At 39.8% G+C, this 21,408-nt stretch overlaps 1 long non-coding RNA gene across 2 annotated transcripts; it reads right to left on the minus strand.

Annotated features, from left to right (window-relative positions):
- Window positions 1-864: 864 nt before the first annotated feature.
- On the minus strand, window positions 865-16,909 carry LOC137105314 (uncharacterized). 2 transcript variants are annotated; one of them, XR_010911794.1, is made up of 3 exons: window positions 16,846-16,909; window positions 15,804-15,962; window positions 865-2,694 (listed from the first exon to the last, which is right to left on the minus strand). It is a non-coding gene; the product is annotated as an uncharacterized lncRNA (long non-coding RNA). The 2 variants fall into 2 exon arrangements; XR_010911792.1 differs by lacking the exon at window positions 865-2,694 and adding an exon at window positions 13,062-13,630.
- Window positions 16,910-21,408: the final 4,499 nt, after the last annotated feature.

Below are 21,408 nucleotides of genomic sequence, written 5' to 3' on the forward strand. Positions count from 1 at the left end.
AAACTTGTTATTTTTTCTCTCTTCAAACCGATTCTGGGAAGTACAGCACTTCATTTCCAGATGTTGAATGATACTGCATCTCTAAAAAACACCTTTGCACAAACACTGCCATTACAGCCACAGTCTCACCTGTGGCCACTGAGCAGCTTCTCTGGAGCAGCTGGAGTTGAGGCCTTGGTAAGAAGTTATGCCGTGCAGTGTACAGTATGTACAGTCAGGAAAGCAGATTATTCCTTATTATTATAATTTCATCCAGGTTTAATTAAACCTGGAACAAATATGTAGATGCCATTGTTTTCCTCTTCGCATGCCTGCTTATGGACATGGAGTTTGTAATGGTTTGTTCTAAATGCTGCCAAAGTGGTTCTTATTGTCTCATGAATAAATTCAGCCAAACATAAATCTCTCGCCCTCTCCCTCGCCGTCTTCCATCTCTTAGTTGAGATGTCACTGCTATCTTCAAAGTGACTGAGTAGAAGCAGTATGTGGTGTGACAGCCAGCCTGGGTCACAGCCCCCCATTTCAGCAAATGGGCATGACTTATTTGCAGGGTTGGGAGGAGGGGGCCGTGGGTTGCAGGGCGAGCGAGGGCGATATTGACAGGATAATTTGCATGTCTGCCAAGTCACAGGCAGGAGAGTGGCTGAAAGGGAACTACAAGGTAATAGATGAGATGCGATGGCTTCTGTAACTGCCCTTCCCCCTCCTCCCCTCAGGCTGATCATTCAGAGGTGCTGTGCGAAAAAAAAATAAAAAAATAAAATAAAATCGTCTGCTGGCTGTGGCTGGACTGAGAGCGACAACTTGGACGGGCACTGATGTGAAGTGAGCCACTGTCAGGCCAGGCAGGACTTTTGTTGTTAACTCATTACGTGTTGTTGTGGCAATTTGGAAGGATTCATTAATCATAGAGGAATAAATCCCATAATTTATCACATACTTTGCCTTTTCCCATTTTTTTACTACAGACAATAATCAGTGTTTACCAGTAGAAAATAACAAATAAAAAAAAGTCGCCCTCTATGTTGTACACACAGTGTGATGTTGTTTTTATTTGGCATAGCGAGTATAAGACCTCAAAGTGCTTTGCCAGGCAGGAAAAACTGAGATTTTATTGGTGATATAAAGGTGTTGTCATAAAGTGCAAACTGTTTTGGTTTATCACTTGCAAGACTTTTGTCAGATAAATATGACTTTATGTGAATTTATATTACATCTCTTTCCTTTCTTGCTACATAAAGTTGTATTTCTGTAACACATAAAGAGAAAACTAAATTGTTTCTGCACTACACTGTGTAATTTTTGTATCCTAATGGCTCAGGAGATTTTGCCAGGTGAGTAAAATTTATCATTTGTCTTTATTATCCAAACTCGTACAGAATGGATGCATGTCCGTTTTAATGTAAGGTTTGAGGTTAAGGAAATTGTAAGGCATCTTAAAAATCACTGGCTGTCGTTTTCACTTTACCTTTAAAACAGGTCAGTGCTGCTATCAAACTGATATTCACATGGTTTCCTCCTCCACGTGTCCATAATGTGTGGACCAAATGTTAGGGTGAGGGACGGAAGTGACTCTGTAAGGTTTTCGGAGTGTAACACCAAGCATCTTCTGCTTAAGGTCAAAAATATCTCCAAACTTACCAAACCATGACATTCAGTGAAACTGGCCTAGATGTTTTTTAACCTGTTCAGTGGCTTATTGTCTGTTTTTTTCAGCCCTTACATATGGGTTAGTAGGTCCCTGCTCTATCTGCCTGTGGCACAGTAGATTAGTAGAATATCCATTGTCATGGTTACGTTTATGAAACTAAGCGTTTAACGCTTAGTTAACAACTTTCCTGATTTAAAATAACAGATGAACTGGGAACTTGGATGTTTTGTCACCCACCGATAGACTTTGTCACTTTTAAATTATTGTCAGCGAATGCTATTCTTAATCCTTTTTGCTACGGCAACTAGATGCCACCGAAGTACCACCTGCATTTATGATAATTGATCTTTTCAATGGCCTACTGAACTATAACTACAAGCATCATAATGACTGATAACTAACCAATGAATTGCACAATAAAAGTCCAATCGGCTGCTCCAATATTCAAAGGTCAGAAGAGTCAACTCGTTCGACCAGTGGAGGTGGTGGCATGTCACATTGTCAGTCTAGAAAGGATTGAGTTTTATCTGATCAGTGTTGTATGTGTTTTTTGACCCATACAGGTCTGATGTTGTCTTATTGTGTAATGATAATGCTGCTTTAAAGAGTCTGTGTATTCAAAACGTATTATTTTATGCAAATAATAGATACTTTTACTGCGATATCTACAGCAAGTATATTCAGACTTTAGGATTACTGATGTAATAAGATATCAGTTTCTACATACAGGAGTAGTTTTTAGTACTTATGAAGTGAAGGAATCCATCCATATTTGGTTTGCAGTCCATCTTGATTTAGTGCTGCTTGAGCACCTCAGAGAGGTGAATTCATATCACAGCCTACCGGAGTTGACATTGCTAACAAATTGTGGAGGTAAGGATGATATTGACCGGCTGACTGTTGCTGCATCATCAGATCTCCTTTTAACTGCAGGCGTTTGAGTGCCGATGAAAAGAGAGCCGTTGTAAATGAGGACACTTCCAGGGAGCAGAAGACACTCTTTAAAAGCTCCTTCAACAAATGGGGAGCTACACCTCGTCCAGCTGAAAGATCAAAAGCCACAGTTAATGCAGGGCAAAAAAAAACAAAAAAAAAAACAGTTTTCGCCATCAACACCTCTGTGTGTGTTTTGCCTTTTTGAACTCTGCAGGACACACGGCCAAAGGCTAGGCAGACTTTTAATGGTTAATCAATAGAGCCAAGAGTCCCTCGACTATGTGTCTAGATATTTGGGGGCTGAACCAAAATAACAAGCCAGCATCTATCTGCTGAGGCTGACAAGGAAAAGTCGATAGTTTTGTACTTGGGTTCCAGATTAATGGGAGCTGACCACCAGTTAGGTGGGGTACTTTTGGCTAAAACCGAAGGAGGCACAAGAGAAAAGATGTACAGATAAGCAGAGAAGGAGGTGTTAGGATGGTCAGCTTAGACTCTCAACACCTGGAGTGTGGGCATGTGGCAGACAGATCATGCCACAAAAAACAAAGTCCTTTGTTTGCAATTCCTCTTTTGGCCCTGGTTCCTTTTTCTTTTCTCTATAATACATTACCCAACTCATAATCTGTAATCTACACTTACCTGTATGGCCCCTCTACTGGGGTTTGTAATCAGGGGCGACCTCCTATAACCAACAGAGCATCTTTGATCAGGAAAGTTAAATCTTAATGTTTAGTTTACAAGATAGTAGAAGCCACATTGTTACATCTTTTAGAAGTTAATTTTAAATTTCATAAGGAAGAATAACACTACTGTTGAACCTGCTTATTGATGCTGAGTGGCTGCTAGAACTAGGAGAAGCTGATCAAATACAAATAATACAAACTGCCCTGCTTTTCTTAATCCTTCCATTTAACAGGCCTGTTTCGACTTTGTGTTGACATTTGTGAGAACTCCTGGAAGCTAGTAGCCTAGCCAGCTAATATTAACACTGACTCCTAATCACTGTTAATTGTGCATTATGTAATCTCAGCACCTCCGGAGCCATGGACGACCATCACATGCACAGTGATGTTGTTAATAATGTCATTGTTTTAATTATACATAATACTAATGTGGTTAGCTGGTATTAGCTGCCTCCTTGGATGCGTGTGGTTCTTTTGATGTGATCCGACTGTCAAAAGTCGCACAAATGGTTCCCCCATGATTTGAGTCACGACACGGAGACGTTGAGCTCATAATGGTCTAAGCAACAAGTCAGCACACCAGCTGGTTAACTGCTTCTCTGGCTTCTGTGAAGTGAGTATTACTACTTCACGTGCCCAGTTTGCACCCGTAGTACAGACAGTACAGACTGTGTCTGTCAGTGCCACAAACACTAATGAAGGGTTTCTATCTTTGGCAAAAACGAAACGAAACGTTTCTCAGTTTTGGTTGTTATAACTTGCAATTAACTTGATGCAAAGGATTATTTTTCATTTAACAAAATAGCAAACTCTTCAACCTTTACCTTCCACTTGAGGGCTTCATGTCGATACTTTATCATCTTTTATCAAAATGTCATCCAATTCACATTACCTTTTCATTGTTGTGCCATTCAGAAAACAAAATAAAAAATGCACCCATCCTTCGTGGTTTTGAGCTCTGTTTCAGAGTCAGAGTTGGCAACCACTCAGAGTCTTTATTATGAGCGACAGGTCTTGTGTGCTTCTTGTTTTGACCAGTTCCCTTTTTGCTACTGTGCGAGGTTTCCACTTCTTCAAGACTCTCCTATTTGATCTTTCCCAGGAGAGTGCTTTACTTCCCTGCCTCGATGTATATCTGCACTGCCATCTCACTGTATATCCCCGTCATTCAGCAGCAATATGGATCAAATGATGTCTGTAGAGAGACGCTGAAGACATGTTCAAACGCCAGGATTGTCGTTCACAGACCTAAATAATGGACTCATTTGACTAAAGGCTTTTAAAGCCCATTTATCCTAGAAAATGAGAAATAGGCTGAGGATTAGACTCATACTTAAAGAATTGCATGCTGTGGTTTTTTTTTTTTTTTTTTACAACATACCATAGTCTTCCTCTCTTTTTTTCCCTTTCTTTCTTACATTCATTTGAGGGTAGCAAGGGATTTGAGGTTGTCCTCATTTTCAACAAACGATGCAGCTGCATAAACAAAGGATGAAGCTGAAATCATCAATGCAGGGTAACAATGGTGCTTGCGTATCACTCAAAACACAATTGAAGCACATGTGGATCCACAGAAATACAGTACGCCCGTGTCTGCACATGCACGCAAACACATGCACACACTCAATGGGAGAAACATACTACCACACTACACACACATATACACAGAGTGTCTCACTAAAGCCATTGTTTCTCACTCAGCCCAACTTGTCCAATCAATAAGACCACGCACAGCTCTTTGCGGCACATTATTAGAATTGAAAGACACTGCTATCAGCTTTTGTATGCTTCCACTGATACCTCTCTCACTTCAAAGTCCAAACAAAGAGAGTTGGTCATGTCCAGGAGCCAGGTTTTCTCACTCTTGTGCACAGAAACCAAGGCGGTACACTGCCATCTTGTGAGAGAAAGAAAGGCCTACTAACAAGCGGCAGTAACAGGCAAATAATGGGGAGATTTGCCTGTTTAATGGCCATTACAAATAGCTGGTGATGAACAGTTGCACTTTTTTTTTTTTTTTTTTTTTTTTTTTTTTTATCTTTCAGGCATGTTATCTGTCGGTATGTCGCTCAAACGTAGCCTCGTTTACAGTGCACGCACACACACGCACCGACGCATACAGTTACGCACACAAACACGCTCACAGGTGAGTGAGGAATGTATTATCTGTGTGCTCTGACCAGAAAAGAGGACTTAAGCCTGGATGAAAAGGGCCACTCTGAACTCTTTTGATGTGCATTAGCATGCTAATAGCTCCCTCTCTTTGTTACCCCTCTCACCGGCGAGAATGTCAAGGCTAATCTGGGTGATTCCTAATGAAGGCAATGGGGTGATAAACACGGAGCACCGCGTTCTCCCTGAAGTCTGTGGAGGCGGCAGTGCTCTGGAACACAGGTGCTTATCAGATTTAAGGCAGTGAAAATAGAGGGGAGCATTTTTCACTGCGCCCTTTTTGTGCTGGCCACAATCAGAATCTCTCCGGTGCCTTATAGTGTTTTTTTTATCTTATATTTACATCTCTGTCCTTGTCTTTGTTTCGCTTCTCTGCCTTTTTCTCTGTGTCTGGTGACATAGTTTGAAATATTTGCCAAATAGGCAGAATGAAGGTTAAAGTACAAGTCACATTTAAACCATCTTAACCTTTTAAAACATGTTTTTTTATGACACAACAGACGAGACCCCTAAATTGTCATGTCAGCTTCTATGGATTATGAGAAAATGTTCCGTTCACCCTTTTAGCTCATTCTGAGCCTGTCTGTGCTAATTAGATATTTGTTGTGGGAAGCTTTGTGTCATTTAGTGTCTATTTTTTTAATGTTTTAGTATGTTTTTGGTCATTTTGTGATTGCTTAGAAATGATTTGTATGTTTTGTGACATTTTCTATATGTTCTGGTCATTGCTTCGCTGTCTGTTTTTGTTCACCCTGTAACTCTTTTGGATAGTTTCAGGTTGTTATTTTACATCGTTGACTCATTTTGCATCCTTTTGTGGTTGTTGTGCAGGCCTTCAAGGTCATTCTGTGCCTTTTAAATGAGCTCTTTTAAACAAGAAATATGAACAGTAACTTCAGAGGCTCCGACACATGGGTCCCCTGACCTTTTTAACCCCTGGGCCTGTGGCCGATTGACATACATAGGAGGATTACTGAACGGGCCAATGAGTTTACATGCATGTCGAGTGACCAAGCAGCAGGTGGCTTTCTCCAAAAGGCTGAAAGAGAAACCTGATTTCTTTAACAGGGGTAGGTCATATCAGGAACCTGCTTTTCGCAGTTAGATTTATATAGTACTGTATAGTGTTGATGTAATTTGTAATCGATTAAATACACTAAAGTGACAAGCCATGCACAATAGTTTCCAAATTATTTTAATCTGATGACAGAATGAATGCTCCCTGAGGTGTGAATAGGCACCAGTGAATTATTAGTCAGGCTGCATTAAAACAAAGTATGGGTGATAGTAGACAGCCAGTGGACACTCGGCAAACTAACAGATTGTGTTTGTCCCACACCTTAGCATTGGCTGCAAGGTAGTGTGCTGACAGGCAAAGGAGGAAAATAAGACATTTAGTCATGTTGCTAGAGTTTAGCTGTGTTAACGTTAAGAGAGACCTTTTCAAAGAAAACCATAAATGCATTTCTGTCTCTGAATGGGCTGGCATACAAATGAGCAATCAACATGCTTGGTCCACATGCTTGAAAATATAGATTTGTCTAATATGCAAGAGTATCCTGTCAGCACTTAAGTTGTGGATATAACCTTGCTAATGTCTGATATACTGCTCTGCTTTTTGTTTTGCTTTCCTTGTGACTGGAGCCAACAAACAATCTCAATTCGATTTTGCATGCACGTCAGCTTTAATCACACCTTGCGGAACATAGTCCAACCTGGCAGGGGCCCCTTTAAAAATCTGATCCACAACTGCAAGGAAATAAATTCAGTGTGTTCTTTTCACAAATGAATGATTGATATGTGAACTGACATGTGACTCCTGTCTGCTGTTTCTGTCCCTCCCTGAGCCTGCCCTTGCCCACAGTCTGTTGGTATATCAGACTGCAGAAACCATTAAGTTAATGCCCTCCATCAACACCTTATTATCAGACACGTCCATGCTCCCTGCAGCAGATGAGAACTACTCCAGCTGTGCCTAATGCCTGTGAGTGGAGGCTATCTGCATGGCCAGACAGGCTTAACAGGGACAGGTAGCATTTAACACCCGGCCCACACAAACATTACATCCCTGCTCTTTATGGCTACAGTATGCTGCTACATTACAAGCCAAAAAGGGGTGATTGGATTGGAAATTAAAACCTTTTCAACCCCAGCAGATGGACCAGGGGGGAAAAGAGAGAAAGTGGGGGTAGCTGGGAAAATGACAAGCACAAGTACGCATTGTTAAAGTGTGTGTGTGTGTGTGTTAGTAGAGGATAAAGGGGTGAAGTGGGGAGTGTGCCCACCCAGCAGTTTGAGTTTAATGCCAATAAAGATGTAGCAGGCTTGAGCACCCACAAAGCCACGGTAAACACAGAGATGGCAATACAATCACTCATGCTCGGCTGAAAAGGGAACCCTGATGACTTTTCATTTCTAATGACCGTTTTGTTACCCTTAATTGTTAAAGGATGGGGCACTGCTAGAAGCAGGCTGGGCCTTCATATTCTGAGTGTGTCACTGTCAGGCAAATTGATGTGGACAGTTAGAGAGGATGCAGGATAGCAGAAAAATTTATAAAAAGCCACATTCATGTTGATTACTTCCAAAACATGAAGTATCATATTTAAAGCAAAAAAAAAAAAAAAAAAAAACTCAAGCCATAGTGACAGTGGACTCAAAAGGTCTCACAAACACATCCTAATAAATAAGAAATCCTCAAATACAGTATGCTTGAAAATCTATCATCATGTAGTTAGTTTTGACTTTCTACGCCATGCTGTAAATAACAGAAAACACTATATCATCCCCAAGAGATTCAGAGATATTCCTTACTTCACTAAAAAGGCAGAGATAATATTAAAAGTGACATTGAAAGGCACGAGGAGAACCGACGGTCTCTACATTGGCCCGTTTGCAAACCACAGCACTACTGTGGCAGCTCACTGGGGATGTATTAAAAGAAACAATGCTTACTAGCAGAGAAGTTAATTTCATTTGAAACATATGTTAAGCATTCGCACCAGTCCTGGGATCGGGCCTGAAAGACCACTATCATGGGGCTGCAGCAGGACCAATAACAAAGAGTGAAGTTCTTTATATATAAGATGTGTGGGTCGGAAATACCTACCAGGCAAAGCAGGCGACTGCCCAGAGACGTCAGCCCCCCCCCCGGCTCTTAAGCATTTGGATTTAGCCCAGCCATTACCTAAATCATTAACACATCACTCACAACAGCCACAACACAAAAACACCACAGCTGGCCTGTGGGTTCCAACTCTTGACTGCTAGCAGTGAGACGACGGTGCCAGCAACTGCACCACTGCTGCTTCAAGCCATATTATTGTGACAAACGTACAGATAACACAAGATTATTTAGGATGAATAGAATAACAAGGCGTGACTATAATACAGTCGTGTGAGAACGCAGAAAACTAAAAACACAACTGGGTTCTGGGCAATGACATAATTCATGTTCTATTTAGTTGGAAATTCTGTTTTGCTTTCTTCATCATAGCCATAGGACTGCTTTTGTCTGCTGCTTGTGCCCCTGTATGCAAAATAATATATCTGGTTTTGAACTTATATAAGCAAGTTTCAACAAGCTTTTGCAGAATGTAGAGCCTGTTCAATAGAGCGGCCTCTCACCCATCAGCCACCGTAGTATTTTTAATATGATCATGTTTTAATGTTATAATTTTTAAGGTATGTCTCTCTCTCTCCCGTCTCTCTAGTTTTTACTCTCTCCATTATTGTATTTATGCAGCAAAAGTAACATTTCTCCATAATAATCAACTTGACATGACAGAACAACAACATAGGCCGTATCATCGTGGATTCCATATTAATATCAGCCTGAGCTCAGCCGGATTCTTCTGTAGGTGAACAATGTTGTTTAGTGCACAAAGGGGATTTAGGTTAACAGCCTAAAACAATCACAGATAATGTAGATTGTTTCAACTTCCACATCTGTAAAAGGTGTACTGCTCCTGTCACTTTGGAAACAAACCCATCAATCCTGCTGCGTGACAACCACAGATACTTCTACGGTCACAGAAAAGGAGCTGGAGTCTACTGTGCATTTGGTGGGTCACGTTGAGCCAGTGTGGGAAAGGTGCAATGTTCAAGACAGAGCCACATGACAGTGAGAAAGAGTTCAGCTGAGGTGGAGTCAGAGCTTGAAATTAACTTTTTTGCTCGACCACTGTGTCTCGTTTCACATGATTTGTTTGAACATGGCATGCTAAATATTACTTGATTTGAAATGCAAAACACTACACTCCAACGATTTATCACTGTACATCGTCCAATCGATGCAGTACATGACATTTTTGCCTGAATCACACAGTATACCAGCCATTCTGTTCAGGTAGCGTTTATGGGAGTAGCAGGGGCAGAGGACAGGGTTAGATGGAAGCACATGATTCGCTGTGGTTGACCCCTGAAAGGGAACAGCCGAAAGGAAAAGAAGAATTTCAAGACTTCTACTGTGGAAGTCTTGCAATTCTTCATCCATATTCATCACAAATGAATCAATAATGTGATTGATATCTACTGTAAAGGGACACCTCAACATAGGAGTGGATAGATGGTACTGACTTGGTGGACCTAATAAACTGAGACCTGAGCGAAAAGTCATGAATTCATATCTACAGCAGTGAAGTCACATAGACTGAATAAAAATAGTCCTAACAATAACCAGAGTGAAACTTATTGTTTGAAGTGAACAGTGACTCTTATTCTCTGCTGAGCAGCTAAAGTTGGCAGTGGGAAGGTGGCTGGTTTAACATGGAGACTTCTAGAACCCAAGTACCAGTTATTAAGTTATGTGACATACAGGCAGTGGGTTAAGACTATTCAGAGCAATTAGCAATTTTTCATTTGTTCACACATACACAAACAGCGGATGAAGACCAGGAGCAGAGCTCACGTTACGTTTTTTTCTGGATGTTTATGCTTGTTTGAAGAGCTTTTTACTCAGTGAGTTAAAGTTGCGGTGATGCTACAGCAATAAGTAGATGTTGTCAACCTGAGCGTCTCACCTGAGCTGGGCTCTGTCTCCTCTCCTCCCGCTGATGGCTGCAGCTCCACTATTTGTGTGGAGGAGCTTCCCCACCCACTGTTAGACAGAGAGCAGACAGCCGTGAGACTGCAGCATGAACAGCACAACAATGATGTCACATCCACTCATTTCACACAGCGCACTTCTTTAAGTGAAAATGCTCAAATTTAGCCAATATACAAGACTCATTGCTACGGAACCAGCGTTAAGGATGGGAAAAATATTGGTCCCTTTACAGGGAATTGGCCCCATCCCTACAAATATATAGAAACATCAACCTGCCAAAGGGGCTAGAGACCTGCCACTGCTGAAATGTACTCAGATTTGGCAGGTTGACAGGTGTTAATGACAGGTGCTGGGCAGAGTGTAAACTATTATTTTAGGTGTGGCTCAGTTGGTTAAGCAGACGTCTCTGTCCCTGGACAAAATGTTGACCCTGAGGGCCTTGAATGTAGCAACCTGTCCCACAGCAGTTTCCCCATTGGGATTAAGTAAGCATTTCCAAATCCAACTCAGAAAAAGCTCCAAAACCATTCCTGTGCAACGTCCTACTAAAGTTGTTGTGAGTGAATTAAAACTATGCCTTTTAAGAGTAAACAGAACTGAATTGCATCCATACATCAGGACATTTATTTAATTGATCAAATCCAGCCTGCACAATATCCTCTTCTGATATGCTGGTGACTGTGTCAAATTAGGCCATTATAGAGTCATAAATTCTTGCCATGACTTGGCTGAAAGATGTGACTATACGATACCCAAACACACGCAGCTCGCTGCTGCTTAAATCTTTGCGGTCCGAAAGCAGCTGAAGCTTTCATAGAGAAGCCTCGTCTCCAAAGGCTGTTAAACGGGAACTTTTATTGAATGTATGTGTAACATCGTTATTAATAGCAGCACTGCCCACTTTATTAGTCTGTGAACCGTTTTAAAGAGGAATAAAACAGTTGTTTACAGCACCATCCATTTTTTTATTTTCCACATAAAATGGGATATAAAATAAAGAAAATAGGGTCTGTCTCCATTTGTGAATATTTTTAGAAATTCAAATGGATCCAGTGGCAGCCGATTGAAGTAGAAATGAGATTTTGTTTTGAAATTTGGAATAGGGATCAGGAATCTATAATATCAGACTTGCCAGCGGTTGGACTGCTGAGCTGGACGTGAGGCCCTGTGACAGACCTTCAGTCTAAGAAGTAAGTAATTACTTAAAGGCCAATAAATAGAATAAACCAAAAAATTGAAATACCCTCATATTTCCTGTTGAGTTCTTTTTAAGAAGGCTACATTACAGTAACATTAAATGCATTGTATAAATCAGGTATTACACAGATGAATCTGTGTGCACTCGTGTTTTGGGAGCTAAAAGTAAGTGTCATTACTTAAAAACTTTTCCTATGTAGAGAACTGAGCTTAAAGTGTGTGAGAATGAGACGTCCCTCATCTTCCTCTTCATCCAAGATCCAAAAAACATTAGCTTTTATATAATTGTTCTGCAGTTATATAAACATCTGAAACAGATCAAATAACTTAAAACTCAAAAAAAGAATTACTGAAGAAACTCCTCATGGTTGCTCCATGTCTGAGTCAGGTTAGAGTCAGAAGAAGTGCTCATCAGGATCTTTAAGCAGTCTCGTCCATATATGAATTATACATATGGGGCTGAAAATTACTGCATGTTATCCTTTTTAGCACATTAAAAAATAGCAACATACTCAGTATCCCCTGTTTGCACCTGTTAACATCTTTAACACTAGACATCTTTAACAATTTAGTAAGACAAGCACAGCAGCTCAGTGTATGTTCATAACAGCATGTAGCTGTTCTGTTTAAGAGAGGTGTGTAAAACTACCACACTCGCACACACACGTACTTTGATATGTCCCATACCGAGACAAATTAGTAGTTTCACAAACGCACCAATAAGCAGCCAAACATTTATGTTGCTTTATTAATAACTTAATTTATGAAGTTGAATAGAAAATCTAAAAAAAAGTTATCCGTGTAATATGTAGCTTTACTTACATTACAATGAACACAGATATGTTGAGGATAAAAGTGCTCAAGCTGACCCACACACACATACACACAAACACACAAGCTCCTCTGATCAGTACTGTTAGAGGGTGTGAACACAAGATAGGTAATGAAAAGAATATTGATTTAACTATTTACTCAGCTGAATTTCTAGCATCTCTCAGCCTGCCCATTAATACCATTATTGCTGATGGTCCACATGGCCAAATGCTGTTAGCATTAATCTGTGCTGATTTCACCTGCCCAGTCATTACTCTTTATTAACAGGTTGATTTGCTTGGATTCAGTCAGTGTAAGTGAGCAATATCAACAAAATAGACTTTGATTTAGTTTTTTTTCTTCTCTGACTCAGCTGTATGGTTAAAAGTCTTTTCTAAGAAAAACAAAACAAAACAAAAAAATGACAATTACACTTTTATCACTTTAAATAACTGCCTATATAAAGTACCACATCCTGCTGAGAGATGTTGTCTCTGGGTACAATACTTCTTCCTCATTCCCAAATCCGATCTTTCTGAAGAACTTGATTTGACCTTGTTTTACCTCCAGCTTTGGCAAGTCGGACAGACAAAAAGTAAAAGTTACTTTTAAAGTAAAGTCCAATAAAAAATATTTTTCCCTCCCCGGTACTGGAAAATCCTGCTAAACCTACACCATCACATCCTCTTTCCCAAGTTGTCACAGTTTCTCTTTTCCTTTCTGCCATTAGCCATTCTCCCAGTGTTCCTCAAACCTGTTACAGTATATCAGTATATCTAGACTACAACAATCCTTATCTTCACAGGCCTACGTGTTCAGAAGCTGTGTTACCAGTCTATTTAAAACATACTCCATTGACCTCTCCTCATGGAAATATATCAACAGTTGTCTCATCACCATGATTAGAATAGCTTACTCTGAGATTTTGTTGGGCTCTAAGATTAAAAAATAAAATAAAAATTGTTGAATGAAAATGAAGGAGCTCTCTCACAATTACTCACCCACCTGCAGCAAAGGCAGATAAGGCTGTACCCTCCTGCAGATTGATCATCTCAGCTCCCACATTGGTTCACTGACTGCGTTTTTAAAGGGCAGCTTCACCAATTTTTCAACTTGCTTCCTATGGCTCTGGATTGCGGAGAACAAGCATATGAGTGGTATTAGCTCTCAGTCTGATTTCACTATACAGTATTTAAATACCTCTCTGCTTCTGGCTAAAAAACTCCTTCAGATTCTTAGTTCAAATGATGTCATCTGGCTGCTCCAACGACAGAGGTTGTAATCTTGTGCTTCTAGGCCTCCTACAAATGATAAGGTTTAAACTGAAACTTTCAGCGACTTCCAGAGATATATATATACTTTTTTTATATATTCAACACCATGCATGCATTCCCCACAGTAGAACTATAGGAAGAAAGATGAAAATTGGTGAAGCTGCCCTTTAGAAGAAGCTGTTTGGTGACAGTGGGTTGAAGAATGTTTAGGAAAGGTGGACAGAATTGTGATATAGCCTATGCCTGGTCTCAGGTGTGCGAGCAGAAACCCTGTGAAAGTGAAATGTCATTTAAAGTGCAAACATTGTGTGATGGAAGGTTCAGGTTAGAAACAGACAAACAAATGTGTGCGAGTGAGTGTGTGTGTGTAGATGTTGGACCAGCAAGAAAAAAAAAAGTCTCATATCACAAAATCAAAACCACAGAAATAAGTACCTAGAGATTCACTTTGTGGATTTGCATAGTCTTCCATGCTCAAGTGTGGCTATTAGTCTCTGATACATCACAGAGAAGATTTGATTTAATCTCTCCCACCCCTTAGAAATGAAGGAAGAAAGTAGCACAGAAGGTCTTTCACTTTAAAATCAGAGGCTTCTAGAGATCTGGGACTGTATCACTTCTGCAAGCATTAGCTGGTTGTTTCCAATTTTTTGTTTATGTAAAAACCAAAGGAAATGAGACATAAAAGATGTGTATGAAGATTGCAAAAACACGTATCAAGTGTGAATATAAATCAGTTGCTTCAGAAATTTGTGATTTTGAGATGACAACAATTAATTCTGAGCAAGGAATTTTGTGCAGCCTTGTAATTCAAAACATAATAAAAAAACGTTACAACATGAATTACTTGGAAAAATCAGGCATTTTAGGTCTGAACATCACAAAAACATCAGTGTCTGACTAAAAGATGCTTGCACAGTAAAAATGTAAACACAAGAAACATCTATCTGTAAAAAAAAGTCATTGTAATTATAGATTCACACCAACAATTGATACAATAGAACAACAAATGAACTCCCCCAGGTGATGTCATCTGCCTGTCAATTTTCACCAGGACGTTTCAAAAAAGCCAGGTTAAGTAGGGTTCATAATTTGACTCCATAACTGAGTTCACAATTTCCAAAATGCAAGCTGAATCGTTACAAAAAGGTCTCGTTTTATTCTTGTTTAACCACTTGCGTTAATGTCAGAGATAAAATCATCCATACGTACAAATGTTAATGACGAAATTAATAATTAAACATTCAGAACCTTCCTGTTTTCGTGGTAGCCGGGAAGGTGGAGGAGGAGCTGTGGTTATCGTGGATTTGTTAACATTTATAGCAAGAGGCACTAAAATGGCTCATTCTGGGCTCCAACAGACAGGATCAGAAGGGACTGCGTATGATCCCTGTGGATTTCTCCCAAGTCATCTTAAGACCCTAGGGAGCTGATTTTACTTGCTAAAAAAAAGGGAACTATAAAAAGCAGGTTGAAGTCCCCCTTTAAAGTCGTGTGGGGCTATTTGGATTTTCTGACAGAAGGTCTACAAGTGACAGAGCTGCTGTCCTCAGATAGTAATAATTATTTATTCTAATCATTACTTTTTTTTTTTTTTTTTTGCTTCATTCCTATCAGTCTTGGTTGCGCTTGTTTTGTGCTATTTAGCAAATGTTAGTATGCTGACACTGAACTTTATTGGTTAACCTGGTAAGTATTACAGCATATTAGGAGTGTGATAGTGCCGGCATGCTGATGTTGGCAATTATCTCAAATCACCACTGTGCCAACAAAGCCTCACTGTACACGTATTTCTTAAGTGTAAGTGTACTTATTTCCAAACACTTCATGTGCTGGTATTTGATATCTGAAATGTGAATGGGACTACAACCAACACAGCGACATCACATTTTGGAGACTGGGGTGGTGTGACACACCAATTTCTTTTATTTCTTTGGTGACAGACTTGATCCTTGGTGAGTTTTATTTATTTATGGTTATGAGAGTGATTTGAGAGTAGTTACAAATTGTGTCATGGTGATCCTTACACTGTACCCTCCATTTCTAAATCCAGTCTGGGAGTTGTTTTCCTCCTGCAGACGAAATCTCCATGACTGCAGCTCATATGAGAGGACAAAACGGCTCCAGGCCATGGGAGTTTTGGAGCAGATGTTGACCAGGGAAGAACACACTTAAGCTGTCATGGCCTGTCAGAAAAAGAACAGTCCGCAGTGATGAATGACGATCGCTCTGTACTCATATGCTGTGACACGATGCTTTCTTTTGAAAAGCCGAATGTGATTTGTTATCTATGAAGAATATTTCTTTTTAGTACTTACTCGCTCTTGTAGAGACAATGCAAACACGATGTTGTTGCTAATAAACATTTCTGAAATGCTGCATATCCAAATCTATGATGAGCAGAGCTGTTTTATACATTTGAGACTGAAAATAGTTACTAGATAAATTAGGTCGTTCACAATTATTCGACAGGCAAATTGCGTCGATTTAGCTGAATCAATATGCATTAAATGTAATATAGCTTTAGTCTCTTATTATTTTCTGATTGAACACAACAAGAATGAAGCTGGCATTGCTTTTCTTTGCAACCACTTTTACAATCATCTCTAAATTCTCCGCACATTTCTTTGTTGTTTCATTTTTGTTTCCCCTTCAGTCAGTGTATTGCTACTGGTTGTATTATTGATGTTTTTTAACATTTTTTTTTTTAAATATGAGGGTCTGGCAGATGCCCAGCAAGTCCTTGTCTGTGATTGGCTACCCCTGTCCAGGGAAAGTCACTTATGATTAGTTTCTTTTAAATTTTGCAATAAGTTGGTAAATTTTTTAGAATTGAATAGTCTTTTATTCTTTCAACTCAGTCGCTCATTGTTTTGAGTTAACCCAAATTTCTTCCAAGTGTGTCAATGTGGAATAATCGGGTGTTTCAGTAATTCTTTCTCCACACACCTTAGTGTCAAATGTGCATGTAAACCAATCCCAAAATCACATGCATTAGGTCTTCAGAAAATACCAGATACAGCAGGCACAAGCCATAAATATGACAATAATGAGATAGAAATAACCCACCTGTCAGTTTTACAAGTCTATATCCATACAGCTGCACTCCTTTCCCAGCTTTGGCTGTTTGAATTGATGCAGCTGCGTCTTACACATCAAGCTCACAGTATTGATTTGTATTGGTGAATCATTACACCTCTAACAGGTGCCAACTATGATAAAAAGCTGTATTCCTGAAAGAATAACCAGCAGCGTTTCCTTTGGATGAGTAATATTCCAACTGTCTAATTATACTAGCTCTTAGTTCTTGTGCGGCACAGTGAAAAACACTATATCCTCTATGTATATTCAATTCAGATTCCATGACCGCGATGACGTTTCCCCACCTGAGATGGTTAAGGGTTCAATTTCACCTCTATTCACAGTGGGTTTAGTATGATACCAGACCCCTTAAATCCCATTTAGTGAAGAAAGTTGACTTTTTTACCACTTGCCGACATCAAAGGGCAACCACCTTTATCTTTGACCTAGTTTGTTGCTGTAATTTTCCTCCTTGGAACATCAGCTCCCCCAGCTTCGGCTGAGCTTTATTTGTATTTTAAGGCGAGCTTTCAACCTGAAGCAGCCAGTTTGTTGTCCTCGAAAACTATTTTTTCACAACCTAAATTCATTATGCCTGACATTTGTTTGCATATAAGCCGTGCAGCTTCCAGTCTAAGCTCCAAGTACTGCTAGAAAAGGATTTTATCCATCTGAAACAGTGACTTCAACTTTCTTGCCCTTTAGCATCCAATACATTTTTTGAACCTCGTCTTTTGGAAATATGTCTTTTTTTTTGAGCTGCGCTACATTTATCTGGCATTAAAACTGAGCGATTTACAAGCACAACAGTGTTGTTAACACTTGACTTTTTGGTGGGGTGCTTTTTTTGGATAAATACGCCACGCTGTCAGAAACATTAAGATGTACACATACAACAGGCTTCTCGAGCAGCAATCATGAATTAATTTTGGCAAGAATTCAGAAAAGCGAGCAGAGAGGGAATGGCAGGGCTCGCTGATGTGTTGCATGCATGAGAGAGAGAGAGAGTGAGAGAGAGAGAGACGCTATGATATCAGAGCTCCAAATTAAGAGTCCCTATAAGTCAGTAAGCAGCTGTGCACTTTCTATTCTGCCCTTCATGCTGGGAGTTTCTAGTTCAGTTCATGAATAGAAAACAGCTCATTTTTGATGTGGCTCTTTCGTCTAAATGGCCCTCAAACCCGTGAACAACACTTCACTTTTCTCCCGAGTGAATAAGAAATCTATTTCTCTCCCTCCGTCTCTTTATCTCTCTTTCTGTGTCATCCCCCGCTCTCAGCCCCTGATCTAAAAGTTGAAATGGGGTGTGTGTGTGTGTGTGTGTGTGTTGCAGCCTCTTTCCCACTGTGACAAAGTGGTGTGACAGGCCATGTCACATAGTGGACAAGTGGTGGATGGGAGCTCGCCAACAAACGATAAAGCCTGTCAATCTCCTAGGTATGTGAACGTAGCCATCTGCCACCTGATGTGTGGCCTGTTAATACACACACAGACAAGGCAGAAGAGAGGCACACACACAAACACACCAAAGCTCACCTTAACCCTGAATCACCCCATCGTGTTTTTCTTAGCCTGCAGGCCTCCTCACGCAAGACACGCAAAAGGTTCGTCTCCCCAAACATACACCGCTGACACATGCCCTTCTTCAAACTCTTTTTGGACACTTAAATGATCATTCTAACCTGGCAACAAGCTCCAAACTCGTCCCTGGATAGCAAAGTGCACAGTTTGGGAATCTCACAGTATGAATCTGGATATGGAATACAGAATAAAGCAAAGCAAGTAAGCTTTAGATGATTATATAGATAAAACAAAGACAATAAGTAATACATGAGAGAAAACGAGAAATAAACAAATAGATAATGAATGTAAAAGTAAATAGATGCAACAAATGAATAGTGCAAAGTGTTCAAGTGGCTTGGACCATAAAAGCTTCACCAATAGTTTTTGTGTTTAAAAACCTTATCGGTTTGTGCCAAACACTGATAATATATTGTCTGTGTGTGTGTGTGTGTGTGTGTGTGTGTGTGTGTGTGTGTGTGTGTGTGTGTGTGTGTGTGTGTGTGTGTGTGTGTGTGTATGTATGTATGTATGTATGTATGTATGTATGTATGTATGTATGTATATATATATATATATATATATATATATATATATATATATATATATATATATATATATATATATATATATATATATATATATATATATATATATATATATATATATATATATATATATATATATATATATATATCTCTCTCTCTCTCTCTCTCTCTCTCTCTCCTGACTGATTAGTAAGGGTCATGGACTGTGTTACCTAACCAAGCAGACAGACTTGACCAGTACAGCATATTCTTGATGATTGTTTTTTGTTTTGTTTTTAAAAATACTCTTTACATCCCTGAAACTTTAGATATAAGATATAATACATATCTAAAGTTAAAGCCACAGTATCACCTCACTGCCAACCAATCAAGCTGCAGTTTTACATGAATGTCTTTCTACTGTCAAATCTAATCACTTCATTCATGAGCCCAAGTGCCAGATGTAATACATTTTCCTTAGGTTTCCTGAGATATTGTGTTTACAACCGCTGGACAAGTGTGAGGTTACATTAAACATGATCTATAACCACTGACCACTAAAATCTGATCAGTTCATCCCAGAGGACAAGTGGATGCTTATGACACTCATATTTGTATCCTGTGAGTTTAGGGTCATCACAATGGACTTGGACCAGCACTGCACAGCTGGGGACCGGAATGGGCTGTTTGGGGTTCAGTGTCTTGCCCAGAGACACTTTGACAACCAATACAATAGCTTGTGACACTCGTATATGGTATATGGTATATGTACTGTGATATCAGATATAACTTGCAAGTAGGAGTGGGTCATAGCTTGAATTTTCAGTGGGATGCAATGAATTATTATATTTCGTACAAATTGTTACTTAACTGTTACGGCATGAGCATGATTTTGTTTACCTTCAAAAAAATGTAAACACCTAATGCAAGTGCTTTCAAATGGAGATTATCTAGGAGGATGCAAACATATCCCACAACCGAACATAAGTAAATACGTCAGCCAGTAAAAATGTTCATTCATCTTCTCACATTAGGAGACTTTTGTACCAAACTGTGAGTACGAAATAATACATAAACTCACAATTCAATATTGGAATTATACTTATAGGTATTTTTATACTTGTTGTAGCAGTTCATGTAACATTCACCCTTTCTGTTAAAAATGTCTTTTTACTGTAGGGTAAATGTGTGATTTTGTACATACTCCCAATGGAAACACTGGTTTTAAGTTGTTGAATGTATTTCAGCTTTAAGAAAACAAGACGAAAACCATGATCTTACTCATCTGTCAAATGTGGAAAATTACAGCTTTTATTTACATCTTACTCAGCCTCCCCAGTGAACATAGGTCCACTTCATTGTTGTTTAATGCAGTTGAAGGTGATGTTGGAGGTGAAGCAGCTACCTGCATGACTGATATCCTAAACATTTTAGGCAGCCCTGGGACCTGAGAGTGAGTTTGTTAGAATTTCCCATGAAGTTGGGGAATTTTAAATTTGGGGAAAGTGAACAAATTAACTTCCTTCCCTCTAAAATCCCCAGTAAAATGCCTTAAGGCGGTGGAGCAGCCAGCAGAAGCAGACTTTGAGCAGCTCCCAGGCCTAAATATGTGTATGAGTGTGAAGTCGAAGGTTGGTGAAAAAGAGTGGGCAGCTTTAGTCATCGTTCTCTGCATAAATGAAGGTTAAAAACTGTGAACCTTCTCTTTTCTCTGCCCCTGTCTTTGCCCTTTCTCTGCTTCTGTACTTTCATGCCACCCTCATCCTGTGCTTAGAGGCTGCAATATGCCCATTAACATTTAACTGTACGCAGTTAATGATGCCGCCCTCCTGTAAGTTTAATCCTCTGCTTGTTTCATGGACTGCAATAGGCAGCAAGAAGGGAATGCCCCCACACACACAGACACACACACACACACATAAAACCCACAGTTTTGACAAGAGTCTTATTAAACAGGCTTGTAAAATTATCCCTGAACCCCTGTCCTGTTTTTAAACTACTTCCATTCAGTATATTTTTGCAAATGAGGGGAAAAAGGAGGATGGGAAGGAGGGAGAGCTCAGTTTATGTCTGCACTTTCTTAATTCATTAAGTCTGTGAATGCACTGTGAAATGTTGGTCAATGCATTGTAATTGTCTGTGTAATTGCGACAAAATAAAGCAACGTTGAATCGCGCGCCAAGAGCAGGGACATGGAAACTGGCATGAGTGGTCCCACCCCCCCCTTCCCGCTGACAGACACACAAGGCCGTTTAGTATTCACAGAAAAAAAAAAAGACAACAAGGACGACAGAGGGAGACAACATGAGGTACGAGAGAGACAGAAGGAATGTGGGAGACAGAGACAAGAGGGAGCCGAAAACAGAAAAACAAAAGCTATGTAACAATAGAATACTAACTGGGTGTTCTCCCACTGACAACTGACTCAAGAACAAGTTGCAAAAGACCATTTTTTGGCTGTAGG

This window comes from Channa argus, chromosome 2, assembly GCF_033026475.1.
Source record: "Channa argus isolate prfri chromosome 2, Channa argus male v1.0, whole genome shotgun sequence".
In the NCBI taxonomy this organism is placed as follows: Eukaryota; Metazoa; Chordata; class Actinopteri; order Anabantiformes; family Channidae; genus Channa; species Channa argus.